Genomic DNA, 12764 nt, shown 5'->3' on the forward strand with positions numbered 1-12764 from the left:
TGTTTTGCTTTCATGTCTGCACTTGGCGACAAAACTGGAGCGTCGTTAGGCCTTTTTTATTGCGCAATTACAGAAACATCCGAAGCGCGTTCACGCCATCGTGGTATCGAAGGCGGATCGGGGCTCGCGCGCGGGGGCTTGCTTCGGTCTGAGCGGAACGTGAAGCGGACCTCGACGCTTTCGCTGGGCGCTGCGTCGAATGACTGTGCTTGGGCGCCTCGCGCGAAACAGTGAGCGAAAATTTCGAAATGCACGCGCTTTGTTTGGTCTCGTGGGCAAGCTAAGTCAAAATGCTCGTAACGCGCATGATCGACGCGATGATTATTAGAAACCGAAAGAGCATAACACGTCTACTGTGAACAAGAATAAAGAGCTCGCAGCCAGTGCTACTACGGACGACGACGAAACGGCATCTTTTTAATCTCTCGGCAATGAAACAAACCTAAATGAAAGCGAGGGAAACTCGCACCACCAGAAGTGTGGTAAGTCAAAATCAATAAAAATAAAATGGTTGGAAGCTCAAAAGTAAGCTTGGAATAAAATCCAATTAAAAAAAATGATCGAACGAGGCGAATTGCAAGTCGTTATTACGAGCTGAGGGGGACTTGATAAAGAAATGATTTGGTTCTACAGGTTACCATAGCGCACGGAGCAAGAAACATTTAGGAGTGGAAACTCCGCTGTTTGCGGCGACCAGAAAAAGTCACATGCCCGCGGAGCCGTTATCGTGGTGGCGGCGCCTGGCGGCCTGGAAAGAAATTACCGCCGTTGAGAGCGCGCCGGAGCCGCCTGCCCGGCCGCTGCATTTTTTTTTTTTTTTCGCTGCGGCTTCTACGACGCGCCGCATGGCGCCGCCACTGTATACGGCCCCGTCGGCGCATACAACGATTGTGACCTTATCTGGTCGCCCGCGCTCGCTCGCGCTGACGGGAGTTTCACCTCCTAAATGTCTTACTCCGTGCCATAGCGTAAGTGAGGTCACAGGGATGTGATGTGATCTGATGTACGTGTGTATTCCCTGTTCCAAAAAACCAGCGTCTTCCAGTGTCTTCCTGTGGGAAACCAGCGCGTTTTAAAGCGAAAGCTTTACTGGCCGCGAACTTTTGATTTCGCCGTGGCCGCGCTCCGAGGAGGCACATGACGTCACACCACGTTCCACGTCACACCGCGTTCTTCGTCATTACGTTCGCCTCCGCTCGCTTCGCCAGCTGCGTCGCATGCCTGATAACATGTCGGAGGATTAAAAAGGAGAGCTCGCGTGCGCCGCAACCACAGTTGAGGCGGCAGTATGGACGGCGACAATTCTGATAAGCAGGAGGAGGCCTGGAATCGACATCGGAATGAGATGAAGAGGAAACGAATCGCCCAGGAAACAGACGAACAGCGCGCCGAACGACTGGCTAAACGCCGCAACATAGCTAGACAACCAGACTAACCTGGACTTGCAATGAAGCTTAACCAAGGCTAACCATGCCTTAGCTTTCGCTACGTATATCCTGGCATAGCCGAGCTAAGCCACTGCTAATTTTTTGACACTGGATTGCGCTGGAGACCGTGGCGCTCGCTGGGAGGCATTGGGACACTGTTGAGAACGCTGGATAAGAGCTGGATCGCACTGAACTATACGCTGGTTTCATTTCTATGACGCAGGGCGCGCACTGGCTTGTGCTGAACACGCGCTGCATGGTTCACGCTGCATATCGGTCGCTCGCACTGGAAACTGCGCTGGTTGCGTTTGTGCCGCACTGGTGCCAGTACGCACTGACTATAGGCGCGGTTGAATATTCAATGCTTTATACAACTTCATTGCTAGATACTGGTCTCCTGTCCTAAATAACGCTATGTCTTGGGGTTATAAACGTCTATTTCGTGTGGCAACTTGGAATAAAGGTGCGTGAGCTGCCTTATTTATGCATGCATATATATTTGACCGTGAGGATCACGTTTATTTTTTGCATACCCGATTGACTGGGCGGATAGCTATATTCTTGAATCGAAATCAGGAAAACGCAGATGACGCCTTGTTTTTTAGTGTGTTGTACGCAACCGATGACTGCGAGTGGTCGCCGTTGTCGCAGTGTTGTGGAGTCGACACGAAAACCAGAAGTCGCCCAGACGCGTTCGAACGTACGGACCCCCAGGAATCCCGCTGCTGATTGATATTGTCACACCGATAACAAAGCTGAGGCAATTCATGCCCTTCCACTTTCCCCAGTGGACTAAAACATAATCTATAAAAGGTCCTGAGACTCAAATACACACAGTTTAGCATTCGCCGGGTGCCCGCGCCAAGATTGTTCCCTTCCACCTGGGTTTAGGTCTAGCGTACCAGCCGAGCCTTTTTACACGCTATTGACCCATCCGGGCTCAGGAATCAACAAGTCTAACAAAAATAAATCACTCTATTTCAGCTTTCGCATCGGTGTTCCTAAATAAACTATATTTTTGTATCTGCTTTGTGAGCACAAGAAGCGATGAGCGCCGATGTGACGCGTTATAAACATACGTATATGTGCTGTCGCTGAAGGGTGCGACTAGACAGAAGTGTAGATTGAAATGCATCGTTGAACTAAGAAATTGTTAGATTTCCCTTGCGCGTAGAACAACAAACGGCAATCAAAATCGCAGTAACAGTTCATACAGCGACCAGGGTCGGCGTTTCATTTAGTGCTTTTTCGATGCTAAAATACCAATCGAAAACGAAAATCAGTGTTATTGCACTTCCTTGCATACTATTGAATAGGGAAAACAACTGTTTCTATCTTATACAGACGTAAGATTTAGTTGCGGGGCGATAGCGCGTCTACCATGTCTGTGCGAGACGTGTCTCTGCGAAATTAAACCTGCGCGTGGGTATTGATAGGGTCAATTATTATGGACGCGCCATGTGCCGGCGCCGTGTAGTGGTAAAGTGCCGGGCTTTAGATCGAATCCTGGTAGAGCCATTTTTATTTCTAATTCTCTTTCTCATTATTTTATTGCACTATACCGCTGACTATTGCTTTCACACGCACAAACACACACACACACACACACACACACATATATATATATATATATATATATTTCACGCTCTAGAGCGCATTTTCGCACCAGCGCCTCCCAGTCTGCCGCGTCCGCCCAGAGCCCCAGCATTCAGCGCGCGACACTGCGCCGATAATCCGACATGGCACTGAACATTGGATACTGGCTTTTGTAATAGGGCTATTTGCCCTTCAATGTTTCCTTACCTTGTGAGCTTTAATTTATTGTTTGGTTTAGTGTAACTTACACAAGAATAAAAAGAGTGTCGCAATTTTTTAAACATTTTTCTAGGGCCACTTTCTTAGCCTACCACACAAAGCTTTCGCCTCTGTCGGTTGGTCTGTCTGTCAGTCGGGCAGTATTTCACGGAATACATTTTGTTGAGTTCAGCGTTGTCACCGTTTCAAGCGAAGCTTGTAGTGGCTCACAAGTTTCGGTGGCAGTCTGCTCACGAAAAAGTTGCTCTCAGCAGAGAAGCTGCCGGAAAGGGCGGTTTGATGCGATGGCAGCTGCGCCGGTGCCGGAACGTGAGTCATTAGCGAAGATTCCAGCTGTGTGGGCGCGCATTCACGCCATGCGCGCAACCAGTCGGAGCCGTTTCGCTTCCGCCGGGGAAGGAAAGGACAGGAAAGGGTATCGCGCGCGCGGCGGCTTTGCTTCTGCTCTGTTCATTCTCGGAAAATGGATGACACCGCCAAGCATTTTGTGTTCCCCCGAGTAACGAGCAGCATTCGACGAGGAGCGTCGAAAACTCGCCGGTGAAAGGGCTCTCCGTCAGCAGACCAATCCTGCCGTTACGGCCTAAATATAGTCCGATGTAGCGTGAACGCGCGCACCCGTTACGTCACGTTGGCGGGAACAACAGCGTCTACAGTTCTACCCATGGTTCGACGCACTTGCGCCGCGAACGTAACCGGATGCCGCCAACGCGCTCCGACGCGCCCGGCACCTAACAACGCTCGCCTGCGCGCCGATAATGTCGGACTACTGGGGGCGAGATCCACCATTGCAAAAGCCGGCGCCACCGTCGGCGTCACGTGGGATGAGGGATCACGTGGCTTCGGAAGCGCCGAAGCGAGCTGAAAACGAAAGTTTAAAGTCCCAGCTGCGTTGCGGTTCTGATTAAGTGGTGAGGCTTTACCGCCTTGGGTGTCTGCTTAACAACATTTGAACGTACTAAATAGGTAGTGGCTGCCTTTGGAGGCGTGCAGCATGGTAGGCTACTTCTCGGCGCCGCAGTGCCCGACGTACGCAACAGAGTCCGGTGTCAGCCTTATTCACACGTGGCCGCAGGACAAGGAGCTGCGTGAAGCTTGGCTCGCGAAACTTAGAACCGGCAGACAGCCAACGGCCAGAGCTCGGGTATGCAGCAAACACAGACGCGAGGAATATTTCTGCTACGGCTCCGGGACTGCGCTGTTCGGTGAGTAGCAGAAAACGTGCACTGAGACGCTCGCCCGCGCCCGCTGCCCGGCGAATGTCATGATGGTTTGGTCTATGAACTTGTTGATGCTAGATACTGACAAGTTCACTGGAACGGAAAGGGAGAGGTAAGACGCACATTAAAAAAAGGCACGGCATATGGTCATGTTTGTGTTATGACTTAATGCACTGGATTACGAAAAAGAAGCAGAGAGGAAATCGCACGCTGAGAAGAACGATAAACATACAGTGCGACGCAACTTGAGAAATAATATTGAAATGTCCAAGAATTTAGAAGACAAAAAAAGATTGAATTGTCGCGAAGGCACATCACAGTCGCCGTAGGCGTGGAAATTTCTATATACAACAAAATCATTTTTGAACAGTTCTGATAGCATCCACGCAACAAATTAATGGTTGCTAGTGTGCTGTCAAATGATCATATGCTGCTGCCTAAATGCGAAAACGCGCTCACAGCGAAAACAAAACATTGTGCACGGACATGCATGCAGACGCGCAGTCGGTGGCTGCGTTGCATTGAGGCTTCATTCTGTTATGCTCCATTTGGTTATACAGACAGCTTCATTCTGTTATGCTCCATTTGGTTATACAGACAGCTTCATTCTGTTATGCTCCATTTGGTTATACAGACAGCCCACTATAAGAACATATTTCACATAGTTTACTCTCAGCGTTCGCCTACCTTTCACGCAAGAATCCAGTTCCGGAGACTCCATCGCGGCGACCGCGCGTAGTGGCGTTCACTGTACGTATTCTGTAAAGAGAGAGTGTCTGTAAACGATTCTGTGTTTTCAGTTTGCCCAAGATTATTATATCGACAGTCAAAAACTTCCCTCGTTTTGAGAGTACTTACATAATTGTTCGGGAGAGCTGCCGCGTGGTGTGTTTATTGAGCGCCGTAAGCGAAACCTATGAGGCTTGCTTGCTTGAAAGCCTTTATTGAAAACAAAAAGAGAGGTGGAGCCCTTAAGGGGCTCCGCAAGGGGTGGAGTCCCTATTCCGGGACCCCATTGGTACGAGCCGCCAGCTTAGCCCCCTGGACCAAGGCCTTCTGGGCCTGAAGGTCCGAGCAACCGAGCAGCGTCGCCTCCCACTCCTCTCGGGTTAGGTTAGGGTTGAGGGAAAGAGCTGAATTTAGCCGACAAGCCCGAACCATGTGGTAGGTGTCAGCCACTTCCCCACAGTATTGGCACTTGCCACTGAAGGAACAATCGAAATGTTTCAAGAGTGCCGGGCACAATAAAGTGTTAGTGAAAAGTCGGATCAAAATTCTTTCATTAGCCTTGCCAAGCCCTTTTGCAGGAGTTGAGTATTGGCGATGCCTATCTTTGTAAAAGGTCGTGATATCGTTGAATGTAACAAGATAGCTGCCTTCGGATTCCAGGTACTCATGGTCTAACTGGGACGCCCGGTAGATGAGTGCTCGCGCCGCGGTGTTCGCGGCTTCATTCCCTGCTAGGCCCTGGTGGCTCGGAGACCAGACCAGGCAATGGGGGGTAGGATCAATTCTCCCGTTGCTATAGTTCGCCAATATTCTTTCCGCTAGTGGGGTGACCCAATCAGCTTCATAATTTCGACAAGCCCCGCGCGAGTCGGTTATGATATATTGAGACCGGGGGTCAGAGGCAGCTAGGGCAATAGCTACTTCTTCCGCATGTGTTGAGCCCGAGGCTTTGAAAGTGAGCCCATCTACTTGCTTTTCCTCGTGGATGACCACTACCGTGTACCACCCACCGCGGCGTGGACCGGCCACATCCACGTAGAAGACTCCGCGTTTGTTGCCATAGTGGCGTTGCAAGGCGTCCGCCCTCGCCTGGCGACGACCACTGTGGTCTTCCCTATCCATCTTTGTGGGGAAGGGGCAAACTCTGATGGCGCGTCTCCAGAGTTCGGGCACTCGGACCCGCTCCTGAATGTAAAAGCTGTGTTTCAAGTGGAGCCGGTCCAGTAAATGCCGTCCTGACTTTGTCTGAGCTAGACGTGTGTTGTGGCTGGTAAGGTGGGCTTCCTTGAGCTCCTGAAAGGTTTTTACTACTCCCAAGGCGAGAAGTCTCGAGTTCGAAGTAGGAGCGCTCCGCGTGATCCCTCATACTACCCAGGGGAGGCGCTTCCGACAGATGGCGACTGCATAAGTCCTCGCCCCCAATAAACGCGCCTTTAGAGCCGCCCGAGCCAACGCCACCTAGAAAAAATATTTGAAAGCCACTTAAGGGTCATAAACAAACTTGATCTTGCCCAAACGATCAACCGGACGACTGCAAGGACTCGGGCCCGTGCTTCCCCTCCAGCCCCTCCCCTCACGGCCTACCCTTGCTCGATGTTTATTTTATTGCGATAGCAATTATACCAACGGTCGAGGCGGTTTCGTTCCGGCACCGCCGCCGTCATGCTGTCGCTGTGTCCACGTGCATGCGTTTGCTTGCTTCCCCGCTGAAACGGTCCATGCTCTCTGAGAGCCGGTGCGGGGACGTATGTGCATCACGTCACCAGATTGTTTACCGTCTCGCTGCGATTATCACGCAAGCTTAGTTTCCCAGCCGCCGTTCCTGACGCACCCTGAAGCAAAACAACAGAAGCACAACCAAAATATAAGGGATATGTTGCGTTTACGTCACGTGACTTCCTTCTCGCGCGGGAGGCAGCTCGATCAGCTCTCGACTGGCCGTCGCCAAACTACCCACAATCCACCTTTGGATCGCTGTGCCCCTTCCTCTTCGGATGCGCCATCACGAGGCCTCGAGAAACACGCAGTGGCTCGAAAGGCGACGAAGCCCCTTCCTCGGACACATCCGCTCAATCTGCGGGGGCTTCCCCTGCTGGCGGGAGCGACACGCATCGGCACTCCTGCAGTTGTGTGCATGAGCGGCACAGACAGTAAACGCCAAGCTAAATCACGCCTGCGTTCGGGTGCGCTTGTGGATAAATTCACGTAACCATTTCTTTGGGCGCTGGAAAATGCCGATGGTTTCCCTTCTGTCTCATCTCGTGCACCATCAAGATACTGCATGCAACGCCGCTGGTAGGCTTCATCCCGCTAGCTTCGTGAGACGCGGCGCTAAACAGTGCTGTCGCTTTCAATGCCTAGCCTACGAGCGAAAATTTGGAGGGCGGTTAAGCTTAAGAGTGGAACACGATAGCATTTACAGATACCGGACTGCTTCTCACACTTTCCGGCATCCGCAGGGGGGCGAGCACGAAGGCGAGTTTTCTGGTAGAAACGCGGCCACTTGCGTGGGCCGATCCCGGAGGTAGTCCACAGCCGCGCCAAAAAAAAAAATAATCATTTTTAGGTTTTCGTTATCGTTTCGCACTTTTAACATTCACGTCTGAGAAGATTTACGTGTCATAAAAGGTAAGCACTGTCAGTGTTCTTTTTCATGACATTTGTTTGTGGGCCACAACTTTCGCGAAATGCGAAGGTTGTGGGTTCGGTTCCCACCTGCAGTAAGTTGTTTTTTCATCCACTTTAATTTCCATTAAGTTATCGTTTCTTTATTTCATTTATTAAGCACAAGTAATTTCCCCTATGTTGTCCTTGGTGCCAGTGTTTGTTGAGTTCTTATGATATGTGTAATAAACATCGGGCCCCTCGGTTAACCCCCTTTCTTCTCGTTTATTACATAGCGAGGGTCTCGAATCCGGCAACATTGATTCCTTCAGGTAGCATGCGTGGGGTTATTGACCAGTTGCCTTCACCCAAAAAGATCACGTTCTTGTGACGCCTGCGGCAAAAAGGACGTTCCGCGTACGCCGCCAAGGTCTGTGAGTGGTGGCGCTGGCTAACACTCCCAGGGTTCTACTAGGACACATAAATACCGAAGAAAGTGTATGAGGGAAACCACGCCGCGGTAGCTCAATTGATAGAGCATCGCACGCGAAATGCGAAGGTTGTGGGTTCGGTTCCCACCTGCGGTAAGTTGTTTTTTCATCCACTTTAACTTCCATTGATTTATCGTTTCTTTATTTCATTTATTAAGCACAAGTAATTTCCCCTATATTGTCCTTGGTGTCAGCGTTTGTTGGCTTCTTATGATATGACTGATAAACATCGGGCCCCTTGGTTAACCCCCTTACTTTTTGTTTGTGGGCTGTCATTCTCAATTTCCATGAGGAAGAACTTTGTCAAGAATGTAAGACAAGGTATGCGAAACTTTAGTGATAGAATGGCGTGGCAATATAACATGCATATACCGCATGCACGTCATGTAGCAAGGCCGTTCATGTACGTACACCTAAGTATATGCGGATCCCACGCACTCGGGGAATCGATGTAAGCGAAGCTTTGTATGCTGTTTGGTTTGATTGAGGATAATTAGCTGTGATGTTGACGGCGAATGAGAAATTTCTTCAGCGTTTAGTTCATACGAGAGCGGTGAGTAGATGTTAAACGTTACCTGGCGTGCACCACTGCTGTTCGTCCACGTAGGCCACAGTACTCACGGGTAGACGTGTTTTCTTGAGGCGTTGTGCGTTCATTCTACAATCTCTGAGAGTTGAGCATCATGATTGCCTCGCATGGCACATCGCATAGTAGCAGACGTGTTAAAATTTGACTCATGGGACTCTACGTAATTCAATTAGCTGTTATAAAATTGCATATATGCATTGTATAGATACATTCGTGGTCTCAACCACGTCTCGCTGCGTAGCGAAGATGCTCCTGTTCCGCGCGATGCTTCTTTCGGGCCTGTGTGTCCTCAACGCTGAGAGCACACTTTGGGGCTATTTTGCTGGCGCGTGTTTACGTTCTCCATCTGCATACGTGGCCAGAACGCTGTTGAGACGCCAACTACAAGCGCTCTCTTCAGGCTGTGAAGGATTGTAATGTTTACACTATCACACCCCAGCACTTGCATTTTTGTCGCATAGGAAAGCAAGCCATGACATGCCATACGCACAAACTAGGCATCCCGGCCCGTTGCAGCGCCAGCCGGGTGATGATGATGATGATGGATGATCTTTAGTGGCATCCCTTTCAAAAGGACGCGGCGACAAATAGTCGCCTAGGCTGCTTGAGCTAATAAGCATTATCTACATGCAATTGTGCATACGTTCAAGATATGGTCCGCGCGGCACATGATGGTTCGACGCGGATGGAAAAAGCGCTAAAGAGCGATGTCAGTTTATATTGACCGGAAAGACACCAACGCACGTGGCGCCGCCACCTGCAGTAGTTTGCTTGCTTCATCAATTCGCATTGTGCCGCCGTCCGCAGCAGTTCGTGTTGCCGCAGCGTTGTCGTTTATACCGGTCGTATCAAGTTTCATAACACTGATAAGGACGCCGGGCTGCGTAGAGATGAGCAAGTGGTACAATGCTTGCGCATACTTACACAACTCCCAGCGGAGTTTCCGCGTGAATTTTTTCTACACGTCTCGAATCAGCCATGAAACACGGGATTTCGGTATCCCGTTGGCGGTGCGTAGCAGTTATGGCGCCAATTGCTCAGTGTTCGTGCACCCCGTATCACTACTTATGTCAAAAATATCAGCGCACTGCGAAATGCCCAATCCTCACTTTCTAAGGCGACTGTTCCATAGAGAAAGAAATTTCGACAAGAGCGGACACTCCCATAGAGCCCAGCGGCCGAATTAACTGTAGCGCACCAAGTGGGTGGGTGGTATTAACACCTTCCGGTTTCGGTTTTGGGCGCGCGCGTTTCGAACCCCAGTTGGTACACGCCAGGCCGGCTCCACTGATCAGCACGGCATTTTTTTTTTTTCGCTTCTACTGCTCAACTACGCACGGCCGGAGCGCGGAATCGTTTGATTATTTAGTAAAATGATTCCGAACGATCTTTACAAGCGTCCACCGAACCTGTGTCACGTGCAAGTGCATAAAGAAAACGCAAGACGTCTTCTGAAATTATGAAATGCTTATTTTGCTCTATATAAATGCTTTTTCCGGGCTTTTTGTGCATTCATCCAAAGCTGTGGCACCAGGTAAGCAGCAGTCGTCGCCGTACGAAACTCCACCATATGCCATCAGCTGAAAAAAAGTAAATTACAAGCATGTATCATTTTGGTATATTGAACTAACAGGAATATTGCGTGTAGAGGCGAAACGTGCGTAAGTGGTGAATTAGCAGCATTACAGATAAATTCACTTTTACATACCTTTCGTAGCAAATAGACTCCTCCAAAACAATGCCATAAAATCTGAAAAAACAGCCGATTTTCAAGCATCGCTCCCTTCCCAGGCATTATTTCCTGCACTTTAAGAGCACAAATGCACGGGTGACTGCGCATTTCCAAAACAACTTGGCATCAGTCGACGCGCTGGTACGCCAAGTACACGAAGGCGGCTGCAACACAGGCTCTCAGCCAGACCATGTTGCACGCTCGCAGAATGCCTTCTAGTCGCACTCAACACAGATTCGTGGGTGCAAAGCCTGTTTTCAGTCGCTCAGAAGTCAGAATTTTCAAGTTCTTGGGCTCCTCGGCGTTATCTTTTACCGGTCCTGACGGCGCAAGCAACACACTCCCGTGTTATCACTCTCGGCAATCGCTCATCGCGTTTTCGACAAACGTGAGTACCGAAATAAGGTACATGTTGTTGCAGGGCCATAAAAGGCGTCACAAGCTTGTCCCACTAAAATACAGTACACGCATAACTAACTCACCACGGCCGGCTTGCTTTTTTACTAACGGCTTCACAACCCCAGGCGCAGAGAGCATGCCTCAAAAGTGTCCCAATGAGTTCCGAAATGAATTACAATAATTTCTGGGGAAAGAGAATGCGTCACGAACTTCTTCCAGTAAGATTCAGTGCACGCGAAACTAACTGTGGCCCACAGCCGAGCTGCTTTTCGCTAACTGCGCCACTACGCCGAGCGCGGTCGCTGTGCTTGAAAAGTACCCCAAAAAGTAGCGAAATTAGTTAAAATAATGTCTGGGGTCAGAGAAGGCGCCAAAACTTGTCCCGGTAAGATTCAGTAGACGCGAAACTGCGTCACACGGCCGAGGTGCTTTTCGTCACAAAGCCAGGTGCGGCAAGCGTGCCCAAAAACTACCGAAATAAGTTATAATAATGCTTGGGCTCATAGAAAGCGTCGCAAACATCTCCCAGTACGAGTAATTTACTCAAATTAACTATGCTTGGACAGCGGAGCTGTTTTTCGATAACTGTGTCACGACACGGGTTCAGTTTTGTGCATTATAAGCCTAAATGTGCTTGAAGTGCGTCGCAGACTGTCAAACAAAATTCCTCACCTTGCTGTAGTCCAGTAGTGCAGCGGTGCCGTGTCGAAATGCAGACGGAACACAAGGGAACCCCGAGAGCCCCCCAAAGAAACGGACTACATCCAAAACAGACGGGTCGTCGAGCACGCGAGCTTCACATGCGCGCGCGTCTGGCGTGCCGCTAGCTTCTTGCTATAGGCAACGCAAGAAAAATAAGTCGCAAAGTATAGGTTTATTTACACGCAAAACTTTTTCAGTTTTAGTGGGAAAGAAGAAAAGATATAAAACGTTGTCTGTAAGTTAATTTTGCATTCTTTTTTTCTGATGGTCGCGTCAACTAACGGATGGAGTTGACACCAGGCCTGACGTGTTTCCTGTTGCCAGTTTTTGCCGAGTGTCCGCTCTTCAAAAGCGTTGCGTTTTGGGCGAGTTGGTTGTACGTGGTTCTTATTAGACTTTTGCGCGCACAAAGACAGGACGTTTGAACGAAGAAAGGACACAACATGCGCGTGCATATCCTGTCTTTGTGCGCGCAAAAGTCTAATAAGAACCATGTCCCCTCTTGCTGAATTTATTTCTCTATGACTCCGCTGAAGGCATCACCTCGACTAACGGTGCTGCCGCCTCTCGACTGGAGCAATTTCAACGTTTCGCGTGTGCTTATCCGCATTCCTAACGGGGACGAGCTGTTAGGGCAACCCGCTGCGCGACAGCGACCAAGCGTGTAGCACAGTAAGCGCCCAGCAACAAAACTGTAACGAACTACTAACACAAGCGTTCGGAAGCCGACATTGTTTCCTCCACTTCAAATGTGCAGCTATGAAGCAAAAGTTCCACAAATACTGAGCCTTCTGTGACGAGAGCGAGCTTTATTACGATAGCAATTATACGTACACTCCAGGCGCATTTCTGCCGTCGCCGTGAGGTTCCGTATGAGTGAAAGCGTGTGAGGGTGATCCGGCGGACGCGGTTCAATCTCGCGTGCGCGAGCGAGGGGCGCGGCTCGCAAGCCTGCCCTCTCCCGTGGACGCGGCAGTGGGTGAGGCGAGGGAGGAGGGGCGTTCTTCTGCGGCGGCTCCTAACGATGCCTCGCTGTCCTTCTCGCCCGCCACTCCG

At 50.1% G+C, this 12764-nt stretch overlaps 1 protein-coding gene across 1 annotated transcript in view; it reads left to right on the forward strand.

Annotated features, from left to right (window-relative positions):
- Positions 1 to 12764, forward strand: part of LOC126538510 (adenylate cyclase type 3-like) — a 385015-nt gene that overhangs the window by 264828 nt on the left and 107423 nt on the right. The window lies entirely within an intron of this gene.

This window comes from Dermacentor andersoni, chromosome 4 (genome assembly GCF_023375885.2).
Source record: "Dermacentor andersoni chromosome 4, qqDerAnde1_hic_scaffold, whole genome shotgun sequence".
Classification (NCBI taxonomy): Eukaryota; Metazoa; Arthropoda; class Arachnida; order Ixodida; family Ixodidae; genus Dermacentor; species Dermacentor andersoni.